Here is a 25,900-nt window from a genome sequence, read left to right as displayed (position 1 = left end):
AAGATTATAGAGTGATTTATTTGTAGGCATTTGCCCACAAAAAACTTCTGTACTTGTATTGGCCTATATTCGAAAGTCATACTTACTAATGCTCAGACTGCTGATAACTTGACATTTTAGGCTGGAAAAATGTCACACTCAAATGACATATTTTTTAATTTTGCTAGACAAAAAACTAGCTTAAATATATTGTATTTACAATATCATAATTGTTGTAATATCAGTTTGTTCTCTGGAGGGAGTTGTAGAGATTGATATAATATACACATTTACTGAGAAATAATCTGCTTGGTCTGTTCACTGCCTTTTACTTTCTTCTTTTGATCCTTCTGTTGACCCTTGTATCTTCTCAAGAGAGGAATTATGTTCCTATTTCATTTCTATTTCTTGATTTAACAGGATCAATAATAACCAATCATACCTTCTTTGATCTGAAGGGATATTCCTTAACTTCTTCTTTTCTGTCTGATTTGATACTTTAGTTATTGCTTTAAGCTCATGGCCCCTCATACCTGGACTAGTGTTATTTAAATCCTTCTTGATGACCACCTGAAGCATTTTTGAGCTGTCATTGTTTGTAAAATGTGGTGATCAGGGTCTTCTCTCAAAGGGCAGCAACACTTTTGAATGCATCTTCTGTAAACATCCAAATATTGATATTGGATATGTCTAATAACTCTGACAATTCAGTCATCATAATGTATTTACAGAATCTTCAAACCAATACCAAAAAGATGCAATAAGTTGCATAGATATGAGTCACTGACAGCTGATAGATACAGTTAGCATCAAGAAGCTTTAGCAGCTAATGCTAGCCTTACTACCTTGAGTTGCCTGCTTAGTTACCTTACTGGTACTGAATAGTGAGGTGCCACTGGCATTCTTGGAATAGATTCTAAATTGTGAAGGCTGTTTTTTAGTTAATAATGTGTTATTGGATAATATTGACATTGAACGACCCCACTATATAAAGAAATTGTTGTTCATTTTATAAAGACTCCTATTTAGATTTATTTCAACTCGATCGATTGAATCTTACCTGGGTCACATGTTGTATACCATCCTGTCAAACCACATTTTAAACAACACACATTGGTTGCAAAATGTCAAATTCAAAATCTTAAATAAGAGCAAATGCCTCAACATAATATTTTGTTATTCTTTCTGAAATAGTACATATTATAATTTGGGATACATTCTGTATTTTCTGTAATAAGGTGAAATAATACTGGTCAGACCTGGGCACATTTTCTCAACTTATACTAAGCCCTGGAAAAAATGAATTATTCATAAATTCAAGTTATGCACATTTCCTTATTTCTAGTGGTTTCACATAACAGGAAGGCAGTTAAGAGCAGTGGAATAGCTCATGGGATTGCATGTGATCACATCTGAATGCAGAGGAAGCAGTGGAGGATGTTTAGTGATAGCATTAGTTGTCCACTGGCCCTTTATAGTAGCAGGAACGTGCGGGCGGGACTCTTGGGAAGTTCTGTGGAGACGATGGTTTCTATGACTCCAACCAGTCTTCATAGTAGAGATTTTCCCAACATTATGAAAAAATTCAAGTCGGTGGTCTAGTTACAGTTCCCTTAAGCAATACTGTACATTTTTATTATTGCAGTATATGTATTTGATTTGTTTTACATTGATTCTATATTAATGCATAATGTGTTTGTTCTATGTATTTCCATTCATGAATATTGCTCTCAAAATAGCTAAACTAGCTTAATGTGCAAATACAATTTGGTTTGACAATTTGTATCAGATAATATCAGACAGTTGTACATGAATACATGTAACAAGATACCAATACTGAACGTATTAAACTTTATAACAGTTTTGTGATCAGCTGATCAAAACTCTGTTTTTAAGAATTGATTTAATACACACTAGAACGTTCTTTTTGCTTAACCCTGTGTGGTGTTCATATTTTTTTACTCAGCCAGTGTTCGTTGGTCTGGTGGACCGGCTGCCTTTTTGGGCTTCAATTCAACACAATCAAACTATTTTATGTTAAAATACTCAACAGATGTTTACTTCATCTCAATTACAAGCAATATAAACAACATATATGGTTAATATTTGCCCTTTTACATTTGTTAGATCACATTAATGAATTAAGTGCTACTTGTTTTTTTGCCCACTGACCGGCTGGTCCTGTGGCTCGTCTTTTTTTGTAACTAGCTGATGCTCAATCTCATCCTCTTCTTCAAAGTCACGGAGCGTCCACACTACAGCTCCAAAAATAGCTTGGAGCTGGGCGTGTCTGGAGCTTGGGGATTTTATTCAAGCAACACGGCCATCAACCAATCACATGAATCTCCCGCCCCCGACATACAAAGCAAAAAACCCCGGGGATTGTATGGGAGCAATATATATATGAACTCCCCAAACAGGCGAAAACCTACCAGTTTCCCCCACTGTCTCTGCCACCTCCCTCCATGCCTGGTTCCTCCGGTTTGTATCCCGGTAGGTGAAGAGGGTCTGGTCATACAAAACCGGGTGATTTGCTACGGCGATAGTTAGTTTCTCCTCCGACTTTTTTTGAAATATAGAAATGAACGGCGGGATATCTCTCCCAGCTTAGACGCGGTTTGATTGGCTACGGCTTCAGCTGTCAGATTTTGGGAAACGGGATTTGATTGGCTGGCGCTGGCTACTCCGGCGTCTCAGGCGACAGAAGTTGAACATTGTTCAACTTCTGTCGCCTGAGACGCCTGAGACGCCTCGCTCTGCTACCCACAATTCAGTTGGGCGAAAAAGCGCGGCTACGTGACGTCACCCCATTGAAAGTGAATGGGCAGATTGGAGCAGATTGGAGCTTTCGACGCTGTCGACGCTGTAGTGTAGACGGGCCGTCACTGTCAGACTCTGAATTCTCAGAAATGAGATCCTCACATTCTGAAACCTCAATTCCTCTAAATCATCATGAAATGGTTCTACTGTATCTCTTCCAGAATCATTTGCAAGGCCCTCTGAGCAGAGAATCTTTTGGCCATCTTGACCAAAATTGACCAAATTTGCAGCTGGGATAGACTGTGCAAAAAATAAAGATTGGTTCCCGCAAAACATAATGCAGGAATGTGAGAGCAGACAGGTGTCGGTACTTGAATTGATCTTTGAATTGCATTGAATTGAATTGAATTGCAACCTTGTGCGGGAATGGCAGGGGCAGAAACACAAAAGTCTCACACACACACATACGTGTTGCACACACACACACACACACCTCTCACACACACCACACACACACACACACACACACACACACACACACACACACACACACACCACACACACCACACACACACACACACACACACACAACCTGAACACCCTGTATGTAATGTACATGAATATGAACAAGCTTACTATAAAGAGTCACATTTCTACAACCCTTGAATCTCTGAATTTAGTGTTCGCTATGTATGTAATGTAAAGAGAAACCACATAAGAACAATTCAACATGACAAGACTCTTCTTTATGCGGCACCATACATATTGTCACCAGACAATCGATAATATACCAGCACCCAGGAAAAAGATGACAAAGGCTTTAGAATACATTATATCACCTATCTTTTGGTGGATACATAATTATTTTCCATACAAAGTTGAGTTCTTGTGCGCACAGAAACATATATACTGCCGGCGCATTTAGCCCTGAAGGCATCGAGGCTGGTGGATGGCCATCCCTTGGCTTTGATGAATAAAAGATGAAAGCTCAGTTTATACCACTTTCTATTTGACTTGAAATATTTATACCTTTCCCTATTGTAAAGACAAGCAGAGCCAGGTCAAGGAGACTCGGGACTCTAATCTATATGATCTTGTTTTCTTTTCTCCATTTTTCTTTCTTCATTTCTTTCTTTCCTCTTCCTCTATCTCTCTCCTGGCATGATTAATCACCCCATACTGATGTTTACACAGTCTGATAGCCTGAGGAAATGTCTCTGAGGGAACACTTAAATATCCTGCCTCAGCACAAACAGAAAAGAGCATACGAGATGAGGAGTAAGGGTTTAACTTGTGGCTTCAGGGGGAAAGTGTTTGTTCTTGTCTTTTGTTCTTGTCTTTTTTTGTAACTAGCTGATGCTCAATCTCATCCTCTTCTTCAAAGTCACTGTCAGACTCAGAATTCTCAGAAATGAGATCCTCACATTCTGAAACCTCTTCCTCTACATCAGGGGTAGGCAAGTAAGTTTGGCCTTGTGCCAATTTTTTGCTGAGCCACAAGATGACGGGCCAGAACATAATCAAAGCCTAATTCAAGGAATTGATTTTGGTAAGAGGGCGCAGCGCCCCTGTTCCGAAAAAACTCTATCACTGATAACCCTCCCCATCAACACTCTGATGCGCAGTCAGATCCGCTGATTGGTTGACTGATGATATAGGCACCCAATCCAGAGCCTCTGGCTGGACCCGCCCAACGGGAGGCTCGTCCTCTAGCCCCATTTCAGTCCCAAAGCCAGGGCTATTATCTGTATTTTAACAGACTTATCTTTTAAATTGAGGTGTATTTATTGTTCTCTTCTAAGTAAATTTTTCTCTGACATTTTAGGGAGGATGGTCCTCCCTTTCCTCAATGGACGAGCCTCCACTGAGTAAAGTAGAATTATTAACAAGGTAGCAGTGTTATTTAACATAATTGTATTCTGATAAGTATTGTCAAGTTCTCTGGTTTTTTGTCATTTATTTGAGTGTTTGCCCACATTTGAGAGGCTTGAGGGGCAACAGAGGACGCATGGACAACTGGAATTTTTTCCTTTTCTTTATTTCAACTATTCAAGGACACATTAGGATTCTTTCAGGTTGAAAACCTTTAAAAAAATATCAAAGGACAAAATAAATAAATTACAGCATGTTTTGCTTTGCAATTTGACCACATTTGTACCAGATGCAGGACTTACACACGCCTGTTATCTAACCGACAGGTCCGCACGCACTCTCCAGCCGAAACTCTAATAAGCATTCATTCCCAAACTAAATCAGGAGACCTTTAACGTTTTACGTCCGATTCGCTCCTTTTTTCCTCGCTGTACACAGCTCCAGTTTGGGCATCGGCCTGTCATCAGATTGTATTTGTTGTTGCTGCTGTAGCGGAAGTTTAGTACAATTATTTTTGATTAAATACTCCAAATCTCCACCCTCCATAATTGCACTTGCTTCAGTTGCTTGCTACTTTCTAACGGCGGTGAGAGTGATGCAGTGACGCTATCTATCTTCTATCGATTAGATTTATGATTAGAAAATTATAAAAGTAGGGTAGACATGTGGATATTATCCGACTGAAAAAACTTGCATTTATCTAACAGGTTCGTTTTACACTGACCTTATTTCGAGCTATTTTCCTAAATCCTATGGAGAAATCCCATTACTTTTTTGTCGAGGGAAACCGAGAGCAGCTTACTTCCGGATTTTAGGACGCGTCACTGCAACACTAAATTGATGCGATTTGATTGGATTGTGAGGCAAGGGATGCCAGCCGCCTCTGGCTTCCATTGGCATAGCCCTGACCAATCACAGGTTGGCAGGGGCATCACGTGAGCCTCATCTGATTGGTCAATCCCTCAATTTTTTTCACCAAGGGAAGCCAGATTCGGCTGGCCTCCTCTCGCAACAGTGAGTGCAATCTACTGTTTCATCATAACATCTAGAGGGGCGCTGTTTGTTTCACTCTTTGTAAAATACTCAATGAGAATGGGGGAGAGACGGGCCGGCCAGCAACACACAGCAAAGGAGAATTATCGAAACAAAACAAAGTGTTTTTATTTATTTATTTAAATAACTACAATCCGAAAAAACAGGGGAAGTCTGGCTTCCATTGGCCTCCGGGAGAAAACGCCACTGATTAGCAGGTAATCACCGGACTATGACAGGATATGCTGATGTTTAAAACTCAGTTAATGGGAGTCATTTTTATATCGCTTCAGTTTATAATCGTTACAGATCGAAAAGTTCAGATTCATTTTTCAATAAATATTCCACTAACAACAAACAACATAATTATTACATTCAAACTACTTGTAGTAGATGAAGTACATTATTCAAAAGTTTACATTGACTTTGGATAATAACACGGGAGAAACGGATCCTCTCTTTTCCCCTCTCCCTCTCTCCTGACAGCCCGTCAGTTTCTCATGCAGCACGCTAAACAGTGGGCGGGGCTTCAGGCAGGGCCGGACTGGGACAATAAGTCAGGCCGGGAATTATACCCCAGCCAGGCCACTACCAGTTTTTTGTGCCATTTTGCTGGATTTATTTGTTAATATTCACAGCGTTGTTGCCGTGGTGACGGCCCTCTAAATCTACTGCCAACAAGCACACATATGGACATGGTTACTATTTAAAACATGTGCAAATCTATTTAGGAACCTGTTCATGGGAACATATGTTAAGTGGGGGTGGGCCTCTAATCCTATGGGGGGGGTCCGGGGGCATTCTCCCCCGGTACGATTTTTTTTTTAATGTTGGACTTAAATGTATCAATCTGGTTCACTTTGAGGGGGAAATAAAGAGAGAGACTACACCCACATGAAACAGAACTATACATTTAAATAATCATAAAATCATAAGTACATGGCCATAACCAATAACATACCATATCCAATATGAAAAAACATTGAAACTTGTTTATTTATTTGTTTTTGGTTCATTTATAGTTGTGAGTGTGCCTGGGCTCCTGAACCAGCCTCACCTGTCTCCCTCCTCTCCCCCCTTCTCCTCTTTGAGGCAGCAGCACTAGTTTTAGCTCTCAACACGTTTTTAAAGTGTATCTTAAATGTTTTCACCTAGTTAACGTTTTATTATTCATGCATATTTTACTAATCACTCCCCCTTGTTTAGAGTTCTAGGTGAGGCCCCGATTAATTTATTCCGGTAAACTACTCTGACCTCACTAATTGACCCGACCGAAGTTACTGAGTCTATGTAAGTTTACTGCTTGGCTCAGATCCACCAAACGTCAGCAAGATCTCACCTCTATTAACTCCCCGAAGAACCAGGTTCAATTAACTGCTGTTTCTATTCAGACAACTCTTTTTAATCTGTTTAAGCGCTCCCGAAGGATTTTGGTATCAGTAAATGGGGTGTGTTCCTACCTAAACATGTGTGTGGCAGGGTGCAATCTTACCTTTGAAGCAGGAGAGGAGAGCACAGATTTTCCCTTTTATTGTCCCAATCCAAAAGGTGAGATCAGTTTATTTGAAGAAAAGAATAGGTCCAAACCAGTACAGAGTCTTTACCTTTTAACACATTATAATCATACAAAACATATCAAAATGGGGTTATATATTTTGTATCTAAAACCTTAATTCATATTTATTCAAAAGTCCATGTATGGATCATATATTCTGGATCGTTCTATTAACTACCAGCATAAAACCCATGTATGGATTCCGTTGGTTATAGCAACTTTCGGTATAAAATCATATATTCCGGATAGCTCTATTAACCACCAGCATAAAACCCATGTATGGATTCCGTTGGTTATAGCAACTTTCGGCATAAAACCTTACCGAGAGCCGTCTAACCCAGCTCTGAAAGACAGAGCCTACCGGGAGAGAGTATACCAGGGGTTTCCCCCCCTCTCCCCCACGAAATCCAAAAAAGCCAGTCTTTTTATGCTCAAAAAACCAGATAGAAAACCCACAAACACCTCCTCTATACCCAACCAACATATTCTATTGGCTCTGGCATAAGACACACCTTCCCAAGTTTGTGTAAAACAAAACATGACTGGACATATTCTATGACTATGACATAACCACCTTTTTGAGGCCTCCATGTGTTTCTGCTTAAGTCTGGAGCCCCCCTCCCTGCTGTGAGAGGAGAGGAAAGAACCTGCCTACTCTCTTATCAGAGAGCAGGGCATAAATCATAGGCCTTACACTCAACTTAACAAATCACTTTGTTTTGTTTATGCTGTAAATATAGAAAAACCTAAAATATGAAGCATTTTCATTGTGGGTTATACAAGAATATAATTGATTATATTTGATTATAACTAACTTTCGTTTTAAGTATTTACTTCATACTATGAAGCTCTCAACACCCTCTTTTGAAAACGCAAAGTTATAAAACAGCAACAACTAAAATTGTAAGCATACCTACATATTCAAAAACCATCAAGAAGCATTCTCATTATGGGTTCATACAAGAATATGATTGATCATATATGATTTATAACTAACTTTCGTTTAAAGTATTTACTTCATACTTTGAAGTTCTCAACACCCTCTTTTTAAAACGCAAAGTTATCAAACAGCACCAACTAAAATTGTAAGCATACATACATATACAAAAACCATCAAGAAGCATTCTCACTATGGGTTCATACAAGAATATGATTGATCATATATGATTTATAATTAACTGTCGTTTTAAGTATTTACTTCATACTATGAAGTTCTCAACACTGTCGCACTAAAATATAAATATACTAAATATATCAGACTCCTCACAACAAACAATGTGGAACCGCGGAACCGGCGAGCATTGAATGAATGAATGAATGAATTAGTATGGACGAAGCCGAGAGCAGCTGCAGCAGCACTCGCTCAGAGTGAGACTCTACGGCAGGGGTGGGGAACCTCCGGCCTCCGGGCCGTATACGGCCCGCGAGACAATTTGGTACGGCCCTCGAGGTAATTTATAAACACACGCAAAAAATTAAAAAATTAAAGAAATCTAGACCGCAAAATAATTAAACAAGGAAGTGCCTGTTTTTCCTGGCCAAGATCAGGGTCCTTGAACACAACACGAGCCTAACGTGTCATCACGTGGTATATGTCTCGACTGACAGGGGTGCAGTTCTGACGGAGAGCACCAGAACGCCACTCCAGCACTTCAGAAATGGCAGAAAGTCCATACACATGCCGCAGTTTCTGCGTGTCTGTGTCTTTAGTTGAAAGCCCAGTGGCGATCTGCTCATCTGTCATACAGTCAATAACTTTGTTGTTATCATTAGCATCTGGTTAGCTAGCTATGCTAACGAATATAAGAAGCTTTTTCTACAACCAGTGAGGTAAAGGCACATCTTTATATGATCATTATAGTTATAAAAAAAATAAGAGAATAAAGTAAACAGGTATAAAATACTATGACAGTTATTAATAAAGAAGAATACAGTTTGAAAGGGGAGTGATTTGTCAAATATCCATAAATTAAAAGAAAATCTGCTTACAGTTGTGTTTGGGTGTTGAGAGATGTGTCCATAGATCTCCTAATGTTGCTCTCAAAGTGCACCAGATTGATGCTTTTAACTTCAACATTTTAAAAAAATCTTCCCAGGGGAGCATGCCCCCTGGATCCCCCTAGAGGAGGTTAGGTCCCCCCCCCACTTAAATCATGTTCACATGGATAGGAAACTAAATACATTTGCACACATCTTGTGTCCATATCTTTCTGTTTTGGTGGTCACGCCACACCGTGCACGTGCATGCATACGTGAGTCATGGTGAGATATCTGGATTAAGAGGTTGCTTTTTCTTTGCACAGAATGAAATGAATGGGCTGTGATTTTAGTTTTTTTAAGCAGAGGTCAATAACTTGTACGGCCCTCTGAGTATATTGTAAACATTGAAATGGCCCATTAACATCGTACAGGAGACAAATAATAGCTCGCAGCAACGTATTGAAAAAATAACTATGAACTATAAATTAGTTCATTTTTGAAACCATGAACTTTAGTTCAACATTTTGAATTATGAACTATGAACTGAACTAGTTCATTTTAAAATGTGTGAACTGTGAACTGAACTAGTTCATGTAGAAAGTGAACTTTCCCAACACTGCAAAAACCCTTGCGGAGAATGGCTGAACCGACGCAGCACACATTTAAATGTAAGTATGTAGTGGCGTAGAACATGTGTTGGTAAATATGTTACTTTGTTACATTTGTTTGTTATCACCAAAAATGTGTTCCGTGAAAGTATATTCATAATTAGATAGAAATCGTGAGGTATTTATTTTCGGTACAGTTTATGTTGAAACCGTTAAAGAGTGGCACACTTGTTAGCCTGTTCCATTCTTCTTCGTTTTCCGAAGCCGTGGCTTGGAAGTATACTTGCTTCGTTTCTGAAGGAAGTGACTTGGAAGTATGCGACTACCAAGCCAGCATCCTCGAGATTGAGAAACGGCCAGTGTGTATTTTTTAATAAAAAAATGCATTTGCTTTGCTGTGATATTAAACCTGTAATATTTCATGCGTGCAATATTTAATCTTTTATTTTGAAGTCCAAGCTCACGTCTCGTTATGCTGTTTTCGCGTGAGTTAGAGAGCGAGAACATGAGAAGCACCCTCAGAGTAAGATGCACGGATACTTACAGCACCGTTAGTTTTGTATTCTTATACATATAAGTTGTGAAGAGAACTGAAGAATACTTCCCTCTGTTTTCAGAGCTGGCAGCCCAACAAGGTATGTTTTTGTGTTTGTATTACTTTGATGTTTATTACCTAGTCATCTCACATGCTGTGCATGTTATTGTTTGTCATTTATACTGTTTGTTTGTGTAGTTTTCACAGTGGATTCGAAGAGGAATAAACCCGTAATGAGAAAGCCACTTGTGTCTGCCTGTGCTTCGAGGGAATTACAAAACCCATAACAATGTCAGTAACACGGCAAGTGATGCATTGTATATCTAAACCTAGGATAAAGCCTTGGGTTGCGGTCGAATAGTCCAAAAATCAGCTCCTAACGTCTATCCCTTGACCTCTGTGTGAAACGTCACGGGGTTAAGGAATAGTGGATAGGAGAATTCAAAAGGATTTAGGAGAAGAGACTGCGGTACTTTAGAGGGTGTTTCTCAATGTCGAGGAAGGCTGCTCCAGAGCCACTATTTCAAGCATACTACGTCATCGAGTGGCGCCGAAGGACTGTTCCAATGTCCAGCATACTTGGAATTCTACAGAGGCCGGCGTACTTCGTAGCGAAAAATTTCGAATGCTCAGAATAAAGGATTCATAATTACCTCTAAAGGTTTTCAATGACCTGAAGCACAATAACCTTTTTATGGAGTTACTGCTCAGGTTAAAGGCGAGATGATTAGATACAATTGGCACTTCTGAAAAATACAGGGTGCAATATAATGGAGGGCTTCTTATGACTATAATTCAGGGCAGCAATGGCTGCTAATGAGGCCCCAGTAGCTCCTTAAATGCTGAATAATAGGAACTGGTGGAGTTCCCAGGATGCAACAGCAAGGTCCTGTTTACACAGAAACAGCTGGCCAGAAGGACATGAATTATTTGAACATTATGTTTCTCCAACATGAATTAAATAACATTGATTGCAGGCTTATGTATTTGAAATAGTCAGTTCATATTTTAAATTGCACTTTTTTTGCCAATTACTGTACTTTCCCAATTCTATTCAACTATTTCAAATATGAAAATAACCAAAGTAGAGAAAAAGCAACATTTAAAAATAGGGATATATTATTCAATTTGTAACATGGCTAATTGAAAATATACAGTTGCAAGAAAAAGTATGTGAACCCTTTGGAACTACCTGGATTTCTGCATAAGTTGGTCATAAAATCTTCATCTAAGTCACAACAATAGACAAACACAGTCTGCTTAAACTAATACCACACAAACAATTATATGTTTTCATGTTTTTATTGAACACACCACGTAAACATTCACAGTGCAGGGTGGAACAAGTATGTGAACCCCTAGGCTAAAGACTTCTTCAAGAGCTAATTGGAGTCAGGAGTCAGCCAACCTGGAGTCCATCAAGGAGACGAGATTGGAGGTGTTGGTTAAAGCTGCCCTGCCCTATAGAAAATACACACTATTTGCTATTCTTAAGAAGCATTGCCAGATGTGAACCATGCCTCGCACAAAAGAGCTCTCAGAAGACCTATGATTAAGAATTGTTGACTTGCATAAAGCTGGAAAGGGTTCCAAAAGTATCTCTGAAAGCCTTGATGTTCATCAGTCCACGGTGAGACAAGTTGTCTATAAATGGAGAAAGTTCAGCGCTGTTGCTACTCTCCCTAGGAGTGGCCGTCCTGTAAAGACGACTGCGAGAGCACAGCGCAGAATGCTCAATGAGGTGAAGAAGAGTCCTAGAGAGTCAGCTAGAGACTTAAAGAAATCTCTGGCACATGCTAACATCTCTGTTGACGAATCTACGATACGTAAAACACTGAACAAGAATGGAGTTCATGGGAGGACACCACGGAGGAAGCCACTGCTGTCCAGGAAAAACATTGCTGCACGTTTGAAGTTTGCAAAAGAGCACCTGGATGTTCCACAGCACTACTGGCAACATGTTCTGTGGACAGATGAAACCAAAGTTGAGTTGTTTGGAAGGAACACACAACGCTATGTGTGGAGAATCCAAAGGGTTCACATACTTTTTCTTGCAACTGTATATAAGGATTATTTGATTAAAAAATACATCCAGCCGTCCATGCTGTGATTGGTTAGCTGGTCGGCTCTGTTGTGATTGGTCAACCGCTTAGATATGTCCCGCCCAGAGGTCGCGCTATTTTTTAACAATGACGGAAAAATCTGAAAGCCGTCCGTCATTTTGACATATTAGAACAAACTCAGAACAGCGCCAAAGTTTCCCCTCAGCGGGTCTCCGGTATTATATGCATGCCCGCCAAAAAGGAAATTATATAGTTTCCAAACCTAACTGTGCCGAACAGATCAACAAAAGTATTTGCTTTACGCTGTGCGCGCTCCCGCGAGGTGCTGTGGGCATGCATAACACGGCGCTAACAGTTCACGAGCGAGCGTCCACCCCCCTGTTGACAGTTCACGAGCGTGCTCTCTCCCCCCCCCGTCCCCCGTCCCCCCCCGGCAGAGTTGTGTCCAGGCCGACGGGTAATAATGGATTTTGACGGAAATGTTGCGATCCCGTCCAGCGAAAAAGTGTATCGCAACCTCTGCTCCCACCCCTTAGCCTATCACGTACAATGTGTTGGAGCCCTAGCCAATAGAAGTGTGAATGTTACATAGTGATGTCATTATGTTACAGACGTAAACAAAGTCCAATGGAGGCGTTCCAGGCAGGGGGGGATTTTTTCCCTTGGCAGACCATTTACAAAAACACAACGAACTACAGGAAAGGGAAAACACCAAAAGGCATAAATGGGACCCTTTAAGTTGATGTCCTTTCACAAGCTTTGGCGCACAGTGACGAGTGACAGCAGAGGATGACACACAGCAGGCTTCTGAAAACAAACTCGGCACTGACCAAACTTTATGCACACATTTTAAAATTAATGAGGATATTTAGCAGACATGAAGGTGTGCAGAGTTCTTTCACACCTTCCATGACCTTATGCTGTTATTGTCAAATCATCTTCATAATGAGGAGAAAACTGGGATAATTATTTTGTATTTTAGCATCGTACTTCCCTCCTGAGCTCCAGAGAAAAAACCTCCCGTGGAAGGAGATGTGAAGTGTGTCTCAGCCAGTAACCACGTGCACTGTAGAACAGAGTACTATGTGATGCTGGATATAACATTGAAGTATAGCTAAATGTGCCATCTTAACTCCAATTGTCAAAGTTATTGCAGAATAATTTACATTTATATATTAACACCATACCTGTAAATGTTGATCCTTTGTGAATCTGTAAATATGTACATTTAACTTATGGATTTTAGCCTTTAACCATTTCCATTCACAAAAAACCTTTATAAGGATAGGGACACACCCCAAAAGCATAATAGGGCCTCCGAATGCTTGTATTTTACCTTAGTTTAACCAAAAATGAATATATTACAGTAGATACACAACATCAGTCTCCATCTGGACTCATACTCTGGTTGCATGGCACCGTATATAATGTATTGGTTCAACAACATTATGAGCACATTATTCAGTCTGAACAATCGCAATCAAAACGTCCAAAATGTTGAAATTCAAGCTCTTTTGATTCCGTTTCAACGCTAAATTTTTCTAAACAAAAGGACAACAAAATAAAGTGGGAACTCTTTATGTCCGACAACAAAGAGGCAGCCAGAGAAACGAGCGCTGCTCTCCAACAGCTGGCTGCTCTTCACACTCTGCAGCCAAACACTCAGAGGAAGACGAGGGTACGTGGAGAGGGAGGAAGGCCAAAGTGTGCAGCAGTCAGCCGGACACATGTGGGATGGGAAGGTTTGTATGCAGGCTTTGGGAGTAATGGATGACATGTAAGGATTATGTTACTGTTTTCCATTACAGTTACATAAAGAAAACATACTCAGATTACTGGTAGGCCTACATAAAACAAAGTAAAGTATATTATCATGTGTATTAATTACTCGATTAAGATTATTAATTCATTAATGTGTTCACAGCTCATTTAAAATATTTTATATTGGATATTTTAATGGTATTCTTATTATTTTATTTATTGTTTTTAATTGTATTGTTTATTTTATTTTATTATTATTACTTTATTATATTATTATTTTATTATTTTATTGTTTTTTATTTTATTATTCTATTACATTATTATTTTATTATTTTTTATTTTATTATTTTATTGTTTTTTATTTTATTATTATTATTTTATTATTTTTTGGGGGGAAAACAGTGCCTATATTGGATACTTTAACCTATACAAATATAACTCAATGTTTAATTATTAGTTGATTTGAATGTTTGCATAAGCTTATAATCTGAATCTGTAACGTAACTAAAGCTGTCAAATATATCTAGTGGAGTACTAATTGCAATATTCCAAAATGTAGTGTAGAATGAAAACACAGTTTAAGTACAAGCCCCTCTGCACAATAGTAAATATACTTTATCACTTCTTACCACTGATCTGAATCCATACTGTCTGAAATGTAAAGGCAGCACCTGGCTCTCAGCCTCTCAAGAGCTGCTGAGCTGGAAACATGCAGAGCATATAATTGAACAGAATATGAAATATTGAATATAATCAGGAAACCAAGCGAGCGCTGAGAGAAACATGGAGGCTCTCTGTGGGCAGTCAGAGGCTGAGGGGTGCACATTTACATGAAGCAAATTAAAGAATTGAAATAACACATTATATTGACCTTGAGAGTTGCTTTCGTATTTCTGTGTATTTCTGTGTTTCCCTCTGCTGGCAGTGCTGCAACCTCTGATTCTCCCCTTTGTGTTTTATTGTTTTTATGAATAATTGTCCTGTTAATTAAGTGCATTTAAATCTGCTTCATACCATAAACAAACTTAAAGGTGGGGTGGGTAATTTTGGAGAAACCAGCTTGAGTGTGCAAGAATTTGAAAATACACAGCTGGAAAAAATATGCCACTTCCTTTCAGAGCCCCTCCTCCAACACACACGAATGCGCACATGACCAATGAGGGCACGAGATAAGTTTGTGCACAGGTGGAAGGCTGACAGGCAGGTAGGCCAACCAGTTACTTTAGCCCGGGCTGGCTCAGATGATTGGTCGTGCTTTTTACAGCGCTATAGCTTCCACAGATGACATTTCTTTAGTCAAAGCACTTAAGATATTCATTGCTATCGGGATGTTAAGAGCATTCCATGGAATATAACAACAAGTGTATCTCGAGCCGGTTTCTCAAACTTACCTACCCCACCTTTAAACTCTAATTTCTGATAGTGTCTTGTTTAACTCGTTGTTGCAAAGTGTTGGAGGTTTTGGACGTGGACATGATGGCAGGCTTTGATAGGATCGGACGTCAACATGTGAAATACTACAGTGGCTTACCAGAGAAATGTGATGTTAAACCTGAAAGGCACTAGGCGTGTGGCGCAGTGGACTAGTGCGTTGGTGTTCGGATCTGGGGGTCACAGGTTCAACCCCACTGCAGTCAGCATGTCGTTGTGTCCCTGAGACGCTTCACCCCAAATTGCTCCTGTGGGGATTGCCCACAGTATTGAGTATGTAAGTCACTTTGGATAAAAGCGCTTAACAAGTAACATGTAATGTAATGTTCTTCTTCTCTCGGTTATCACGCAGTCTGTCTTCCGGTTGTTGCCTCTTTTGAATGACGAATACACACTACCGCCGCCTGCTGGTAAGGAGAGTTATTGCCACTCACACACGCGCAGTTCGTACGTGCTTCTTGGCCGTCGGCTGAAGTCTTTGCGGTGTGTTCCAGTGAACTGAAGCGATAAAAGTACCCATTATTTATCTTGTTATTCCCTTTTCTTGCGACCTCTTCAGGGAAACTGAAAGCTAGACCTGCTACTGTATTATTTAGCATTTGGTGTAAATAATTACAATGTAATACTTTTGGAATAAATGAATAAGAGGTTTATCAAATGAAGTCTGAGTGGGTTAAATGAGGTGTTTTTTTGTCTTTTCAGTCAACACATCTGTCACTGCTGTTTTGATCACAGAGTGTGATGTCATCTACATCAAGGAGCTTTGAGTGCAGATCTGAAGGAGGATGAAAGTCCAGAGGAGGATATGCACAGGAAAGGAATCCAGCTTTTTATTCAGAATAAAACCTCCAAAGTCAGAGGCACGCGGATCTTTAGAAAGTCTCAAGACACTGAACTCTCTGCAGCTCTGATGCTGTTTGCTGCCAGACCGTGACCTTTGAACATTTGGTAGAGGACGAGTTTAAAGAGAAATCCCCACAGGGAGGAATAGGACATTATTATGATTAAAGTGACTGCATGCAACTCTTTGCCTCCAACCACTGAATGCCTGACTCCAGTTGTACTTGACCTCAGTAGCTGACGTCTCTGCTGACACTCATGTTGACGAGCTGTCTGCCTTGAAACATCCGTCCTGACGCTCAAGTCAGACGTGTCACGGGAAAGGCAACAGAGGAAGTGAAAAACTCATCGATGGAGGAAATATGATGCTGACAGGGTTTGAGCTACTTTCTGTTTGTATTTCCCACGTTTTCAGAATTGCTTTGTTCTCGGTCGTTGTTATAAAAGAAATGATTAGAGTGGCTGCTGGTAAGCTGAACACACTGTACACTTGTTTCAAAAGAGCTGTCTGAGAGAGCCCAGTCTGCTCTGATTGGTCAATCGCTTAGAGATGTCTCGCCCCTTAGCCTATCACGTACAATGTGTTGGAGTGTTACATAGTGATGTCACAAATAAGTAAGTAAAGGAGTCAAATTAAGGTGTGTTAGGCAGGTAATGGTAAATAGTGCAAAAGTAGCACTGTAACAATAATAATAATAATAATACCCATAAAACAGTTTATATCGATGCCTATCTCATATGACTTTTCTCATTCTACCATCAAAGTCTGATGGAAACATCTGAAGGAATTTCCGCTGGTGTGCAATCGCAGAAGATAAAACCTCAAAATGTTCTTCAAAGTCTTTTAACTCGGAGTGTATCTGCTCCTCGCTGCCATTTGGTATTCTGTTTATGACTGTGGAAACAGACACTGTGTCATTTTGGCTGCTCTGCAAAATCAAAGCCGCTCCAAGAGGCGATACATTAAATACAAAAATTACAGATTTCGTCGAGCTGGCAGATGAGTCGGCCTGCTTCATCGGCATTAAGCATTTAGCTTCTTTTGTTTGTTCAAAGGAAGCTGTGATTGTGGAGTCTACTTGTCATCAGCTCTCACACACACACACACGCACGCACGCACGCACGCACGCACACACGCACACACACACACACACTTCAAACCAATCAGTAGTCGGAGCAGCCGCCTGCACTGCTCCATTAGTGGACTATGAAATGGAAGTTAACAGATTTGTACCGTGAAATATGGCCAGCAAACGCCAAATATGATTAAAAACTGTGCTGAATCCCAATGCTGCTGAAAGTACTCGGTCAAACTCAACAAAACTTTATCTGATTCACTCCCACATGTTCTCTGCATGTGCACTAAATATCCCCATCATTTTGTGCATATTTTTAAAGCAGTGATGAGAGAAAAAGGAGAATAATATTAGCGGAATTTTGACCCAGCTGCAGCAGCGACGCCAAGCCATAATGAAGACTTGTTGCACATTAAAGAGACCCTATTAGGCTTTTGGGGGTTTCCCTTTCCTGTAGTGTGTTATATACCGGAGTTTCTGTGCATGTAAACGGTCTGAAAAGTTTCAAATCCCTAAGTTCCCTTGGCGTTTCTCTCCTGAAAAGACAAGGCAGTATGAGAGAAATAAAGACCTTTTTGAACGTAAAAGCATGTCAACATGTCACTACTGTAAATACAAATATGAACCTCAAATTTAGCAGGATATGTCCTCTTTAAATACCTCTTTACATTGTACAAAGTTTTTGTTATCACATTTACCAGAAGGGATCTTTTGGGAAAAAATCTCCGTGTGGTGTGTTCAAGGACAGCCTGATATCGGAAATATGTCAACTGCCAAACAACAACCATTATGTCAGACACAACTCATTAGAAGTTATGTATTTTGTAGATTATTTCCAGTCCAGATGCAGCGCTTGTTCTGAATTTCAAAGCGGTCCCACTCACGGTGAATGAATACAAATACTAAGCAAGTAGTTAGTTTCTGTAAAATATATTTTGGACTGATTTTTAAATAAACCAAAAACAACAGAAAGCCTGGATTATTATTCCAAAGTGTTGGTTATCCTTCAGAAGAGGCTCAGTAGTAATGCACGGTCTTTCATTCACGCTGAAAACAAAGAAAGTTTTAAGATTTGAGGCACACGATATTGTACGTGTCTTTGTTTTGTTTTACTTATACTTCCAGTAAAGAAGTACGTGTTGTACTTTGTACACATAAGTAAAAAGTAATGCACAGTGGGTTTGCGTTGTATTTAAGGGACCTACACATCCTTAACAACAGTATGGTCTCTTTTTATGTTAAATGTCTGATTGTCTATGTTAACGCATTAAAACATTTGTCTACTGCCTTCAATTCTTAATGTTAAGTAACATTTAAGAATATCAAAGTATGTGATAACAGTAACATACTTTAACTGTGCAGCACATGTATTTCGATTTAACTTAATTAACATTACTGATGTGTTGGGACTATTTTCTGCAGTCATTTCTTTATAATATGGTACAGTCCAAGAGTTTATTGAAAAATAAAAACATTAGACCGTTAAATCAGTCTCATCAGTCTCATCAGTCATCTCTTCCTATGTTTTATTATGTTCGCTCATAAACAGACACTGTGTCATTTTGGCTGCTCTGCAAAATCAAAGCCGCTCCAAGAGGCGAAACATTAAATACGAAATTACAGATTTCGTCGAGCTGGCAGACGAGTCGGCCTGCTTCATCTGCATGTAGCTTCTTTTGTTTGTACACACGCTCTGTATGTGGGTTTGGACCAGGCATCAATTAAACGCCTGCAGCTAGTCCAAAACGCAGCTGCACGTCTCCTGACTGGCCACAAAAAGCGTCACCACATCATCCCAATTCTGGCCTCACTACACTGGCTTCCAGTCCGGTTCAGAATTGATTTTAAAATCCTTTTATTTGTATTTAAAGCACTAAATGGGCTGGCTTCGGCTTATATAGCTGAACTCCTCCATCGCTACACCCCAGAGCAGAGCGTTAAGGTCTGCTGACCAGCTGCTGTACTGGTAGTGCCCAAGACCAGGCTCAAACCCCGAGGGCACCGAGCCTTCGCAGCAGCTGGCCCCAGGCTCTGGAACACTCTTCCCCTCCATGTGAGGTCGGCCCAGACCCTAGGGGCTTTTAAATCCACACCAAAGACTCACTACTTCTCCCTGGCCTTCTAGTCAGAGTGGGGTTACGACTCCTGACTGTTCCATGTGTTGCTTTATCTGTTGTGATTTATTGTGATGTAATGTGTTTGTATGTGTTTAAATTACACGTACAGCACTTTGGCTCGACCAAAATCGTTTTTAAATGTGCTCTACAAATCAAATTTGATTTGATTTGATTTATTAGCGACAGTGCATTGAGATATTTTACTACGATTGGACATTGCTCTGTGTTTTAGTCATTGTATGTTTTACTAGTTCAGTCATGCTTCACAATGACTAATATCACTTTAACATATTAATCTCTCAATTTGGTGAATTATATAAAACGAGCGGTCGCTGACTCCTGCCGTTGCTCCGTCATCACGTTTCGTATGGTCTCTTTTTAAGAATCTCTGATGAAGCTCCAAATGTTTAGAGTGTGTGAGACCTTCCGAAATGAAGGAAGAGAGGGGGGAATCATTTTTAAAAACCTGGAGCAGATCCAAGCCTCCCTTTCCCATTTCCCTTATCAGTGTCTGCAAGCGACAAACTGAAATGCAACAAATGACAAATGTACAAAGGCTCAGGAATACATTAGACAGGCTGCCGCTGCGTGGTCCGACTGGATGCAGCTCTTTCATCTGGAAAATGGACACGAAGGACCCAATTTGAGCTGTTTGTTGATCATTTGATACTTTAATGTTGATGCTGGTTGGGGACAATGTTCAGTCGTTTGTGAGCTTTAAGTACGTGTTGGTTTGTGGCAGAAAAAGTTGAGGGATGGAGTTAGTGTAAGAATCCTCCTGCAGGAAAAGAAATTGAAGGACACACACACACACACACACACACACACACACACACACACACACACACACACACACACACACACACACACACACACACACACACACACACACACACACACACACACACAGACACACACACACAAACACACACCATTTATACATCACTTCAGGGGACATTACATTGACTTGCTTGCATTTCCTGGAGACTTATCCTAACCCTAACCCTTATCAAGTCTTCACCCTATAATTAATGACTCCCCTCCAGTGTTGGGCAAGTTACTTCCAAAATGTAATATATTACATATTACTTATTACTCTCTTTTGAAAGTAATAAGTTACATTACAAAATTACTCTCTCTGAAATGTAATGAGTTACACTACTTTAGTTACTTTTCTAGTTACTTTCACCAAAATAACCGCAAAAGAATGGCTAGGTATTTTAAATGCTAAAAATGTTTAGTGCAGCTCATTCTACATCCAGTGAAGGGCAATGTGGTATAGCATAACAACTGTGTAGGCCCTTAAGGCTACTAACAACTTGTATTACACGGCTTAGTTGAATACTCCATTCTGATTGTAACTTCTTAACATGTGACACGTTGTTAATAGAGTAGTACAGACCACTCTCAAGGACTATAACGAAGGTTGCTAAGGAGGATCAAGAAAGAGAAAGGAAAAGAGGTTAAAAGACGGAGCGCTGGACGTCAGATAAATCACCAGAAGAAGGCAAACAGGAAGTAAACACTAACAGGGCACGGAATGGTCTCTGTATTTTGTTTAGTATATGGCCGTGTGCAGGCCCGGCTCCAGAACAACATGACTCCGGGTGCATCTGAGGTTACAGGGGGCGCAGCAGTAGCAGGTTTACATGAGCAATAGTGGCCGGCAACAGCAATGAAAAATAGCATTGATGGTCCCCAATGAACAGATTATGGCATTTGTTATGTTTTGAAACTAAGCAAGTGAGAACATTTCAAGTGAGTTAAAAGTGCAATCCTGAAATATCTCATACAGTCCAAAGTGGACTGTGGCAAAGAAAAGCACAACAGCTTCAAAACTGTACTGATAAAACAAATGAGAACATATTGTAAATCAAGGCAAATATTATTTGAACCAGCTCATGGTTTGAAATGGCAAACATTGAAAAGCAAAAGTATTATTAAAACCATGTAGCCTACTAAACATCACCTTGGTCCCATCATATACTCTGGGAAGAGAGTATTTACTGTGCTTGAAAACTGGTATCACATCATCATGTGAGGTTGAATTTGTGACCTGGAGATCATTTCAGCTGCAACATTAGCTCGTTGATAAGCTTGGGATATGAGATCTTTGTGTAGCCATTCGTGGTGAAGGCATCTGTGCTATTGTATGCATTATTTTTGACCCAACATTTCTACAGGCATGGCAGACTATGGCACTATTTTCACATATTCTAGCCCTTGTCTATTTGTATACCACGAGCTGCAAAATGACCACCTAACCCCACTGTACAGGCGGGTACTTGTTTAGATTTACCTGGGCAGGCTCTGTTTCGTCGTGGTATCCTGGCTGGCACCTGCGGGCCGCAGAGGGGCGGCGGTGTTTCGGGCGATGAAGAGTGCTGCTCCGGGGTTGAGGGCGGCGAGTCAGGCGGGAGTAAGCTAGTGTCCACAACGGAGGGTAACGTGATGTCCCCATCTGACCTGTTGCTGCAGTCTGCAGTAGATGCAGTGTTGCTGGCGTTTAGTGATGGTTGCTTTAACAATTTTCGTATAAATGATTATCCACAGATGTGTGTCACTGCTGTGGAAGCACTTTGGAAATGATGCACGCGCAGCGGAGCAGGTCACGCGCACCTGACACAATTTGTTGTTAGTATTTTTCGCTCCGTTCTCTTTTTTGAATAGATCCCGGCGCGAGGCCTGAAGGGTAAACACCTGGTTTACTAATCTACTCGCACGTATGTCTGGTGTCGGAATGTCTCGCTATGTTAGTACATTGTTAAAAAACAAAACACCATTTAATTTCGGGTTAAAATGTGTTGTAACTGCGTTACTGAGCATTGTAACGGGTAATATATTACCCACATTTCATTAGTAATGCGTTACATTACTTCGTTACAGCAAAAAGTAATATATTACTGTAACTACGTTACTTTTGTAACGCGTTACACCCAACAGTCCCCTCATGGGGACCTCCAATTTGTCCCCATAAGGGAAGCGAGTCCCCACACGTGACTGTGTAAACAGATGTTGGTCCCCACAAGTATAGTAATGCTAGGCCACACACACACACACACACACACACACACACACACACACACACATTACATTGCATTTAGCTGACGCTTTTATCCAAAGCGACTTACAATAAGTGCGTTCGACCAACAAAATACAAACTTGAAGAAAACAGAATCATATAAGTACATCAGGTTTCATAGAGCCAAACATTTCAAGTGCTACTCAACTGGCTTTAGATAAGCCAGCCCTTTATTAGTATATAAGTGCTTTGTTAATAGTTCTATTGCTCGAAGTGGAGTCGAAAGAGATGAGTTTTTCACACACACACACACACACACACACACACACACACACACACACACACACACACACACACACACACACACACACACACACACACACACACACACACACACACACACACACACACACACACACACACACACACACACAGAAAAGAAGGCTCCTACAGATGGCTTTAAATCCCATTGAGCAACATTATTTGTTTCTTATGATTTTTCAGATTTTGTTTATTTATTTAAATGTACTTTTTGAAAGTCCGTTTATAACATGTTACCAATATCTTATGTGTGTGTGAGAGACATTTTTCCGTCAAGTCAACAATGGACACTTCTTCGCTATAATGGCCTTATGTTAACCTGCCAAAAGAAAAAAAAACACACACACACGCCCAAATGTTTTTCACAGTATCTCTTCCATTCCTGCACAGAAGCTTCGGAGGTTACCATTGTGGCATCATGAACTTCTCGCTAATCAAAGCTAAAAGTTTGACCACTATTAGACCAAAGTGCACTACACACTTCCTTATACCCCCGCCAACAGCAGAGTAGATCAAATGATCTGTTCCTGGACAGTCACAGTTATATAAGTGCCAAACCCAGTTAACAAAAACAATCCATCCACTGTAACTCCGTCTAGAGGTCACCGGCGATGGCCCTGAATTAAAACACATCACCGTCTCACTCCGGCCAAGATAACGTTTTTATTTTACTTCGTCTTTCCCCGCAGACCTCTTTGCCCCCGCAGACAAAAGGAAAAGTTTTCTGATTTATCGCCCTCTTCCTCCAAACAGCCAGAGAGACAGAGATAAAGGCAGGCGGCTAGAATTAATTTCAGCAGATGAAAAATTGCCCACATGGCAACCTTCAGTGCAACAGTGGGCAGAAACACAACAGGAAGACGGTGAGAAATGCAACGAGCCATATGTGGATACATTTAATCCACAGCACAAAAGGGTAAGAGAAACTGAAGGTTTAAATATTGTAGAGCCTGCAGAATAACATATCAATATGTATGTTTGGCAGTGTTTGCATGATTTTAAGAACAATGGAAAATGTTCTGCTGGACTGGATTTCAGATAAACAACATTTTTATTTTGGGACTGCAAGAAACCAAAAAACAGGTGGGGATTTAAAGTTGTGAATATTTTCTGAATATCATAACTGCTTCTAGTCGTTGGCGTACTTGTACTGTAGGCTTATATTCGTACATGGTTTGCTAGCGAGCTGTTCTTACAGACAATATTGACAAACTATCTAAAACTCTTATCCTTTAGCTGGCATGTCATTTTGAAAAAAAAACTCCAAATTATACAGTGGGTGTTTCTCAATGTTGAGGAAGGCTACTCCAGAGCCACTATTTCAATCGAGTGCTGCCGAAGGACTGTTCCAATGTCCAGCATACTTGGAATTCTACCGAGGCCGGCGTACTTCGTAGCGAGAAATTTCGGGGCTGCACATGTGTAGACTCCGCGGTCTTAAAATCCCCACAATGCTTTGCGCACGGACCAATTTCCAAATCTTTGGCGGAAATCGCGCTCCATTTAAGGCGGGGCCTCGCATATGACGCACACCTGTTAGCCTGTTCCACAATTCTTCGTTTTCCGAGGCTAGGAAGGATTCTTGCCTCGCATCTGAAGCAAGTGACTCGGAAGACATCTGCTACCAAGCAAGCGTCCTCGACATTGAGAAACACCCAGTATGTCTAAAAAGGTTGTTGGTCCAAGCCCTCCAGAACAACACGTTTCCAGATCTGCAGAAAGGACTGTATTGTTGTTTTATGCAGTATTTAAATTAAACAACATCATACTAACTTAATTAGCTTATTTCTCCCAGGATCATTCTACAATTGATATTTTACGAGACATAAATTAAACTCTGACATAGTATATAAACAAATAGGAAATATACAGGTTAGGTCTTAGGTATGAACAGACCTTTATATTATCTATGGCACAAACACATGCATTTCTTTTAGAGAGGTGCCAGAGCGAAGAGGGTCTGGTTGCCAGACTAACTTTTGAAAACTTTTAATGAGTCATAAAACAAAAGGACAATTTCTTTCTCTTCTTTTTGGTTTTGACTCTCCATCTCCACTCTTTCTTCTCTTCTGCGTTACAGCTCTTACCGGCAGTTTACACTTCGTCACAGTTTTAAATGAGTAATACTCCATTAACCCTGTGAACCAGACGTTCTGAAGCACAAAGGACTCCATTACCGTCGTCAGTCTCTCCATTAAGTCGTCGCCTCCGTTCTCTGTCGGTTTACCGCAATAAACTGCTAGCATTTCAAACAGCAGAGTGATTAAATGTGATTGAGATGGATCTCAAGGGAGGCTGTGGCTCAGTGGATGGTGTACTGGACTTCGAATCTGGGGATACCAAGTTCGAGTCCCACTGCAGTCAGCATGTAGTTGTGTCCCGGGGCAAGACACTTCACCCCAAATAGCTCCAAGGGATTGTCCACATTACCGAATGAAATCGCTTTGGATAAAAGGGTCTAACAAATGTAATGTAATCTAAAAATGGCAGCTTTTCGAGGATGAAAATGCAGAATTAACCAGTGAATGCTTGAAATGTGTTGAGGAAGTGATTTAATGTGTTTTTAATCTATTGCTTCATTAAAAAAGAACAGCTGAGCAACAATTTGCAAAGTCTTGGAAAAGGGATTTATATTTTCTATGAATATCATTAAAAAAATATGTCTTAACGACCTGCTGTCTTTCTACCAGAAGGGTTGAATACACCTGATTATAATAACTAGCTTCTTAATTTAGCTTCCTGAGTTATTTGTGTTTTTGATGACACGTTGGTGCGGCCGTTTTTCATTTTCACAGATTTTGTCTTTAATACGCTTTGAATTCAGTCGGGGTAGCTCTTTGTTGATTAAATTGTGAATTCACAAGATATTATTAGATTTTATAACTCATTTAGCTGATTTATCAACTAGTCTTTTGACAACAGGAATTTGGATTCAATCAAACAAGTCA

This window comes from Pseudochaenichthys georgianus, chromosome 15, assembly GCF_902827115.2.
Source record: "Pseudochaenichthys georgianus chromosome 15, fPseGeo1.2, whole genome shotgun sequence".
In the NCBI taxonomy this organism is placed as follows: domain Eukaryota; kingdom Metazoa; phylum Chordata; class Actinopteri; order Perciformes; family Channichthyidae; genus Pseudochaenichthys; species Pseudochaenichthys georgianus.
The sequence above is the reverse complement of the archived record's forward strand: the minus strand, read 5'-3'. Positions refer to the sequence as shown.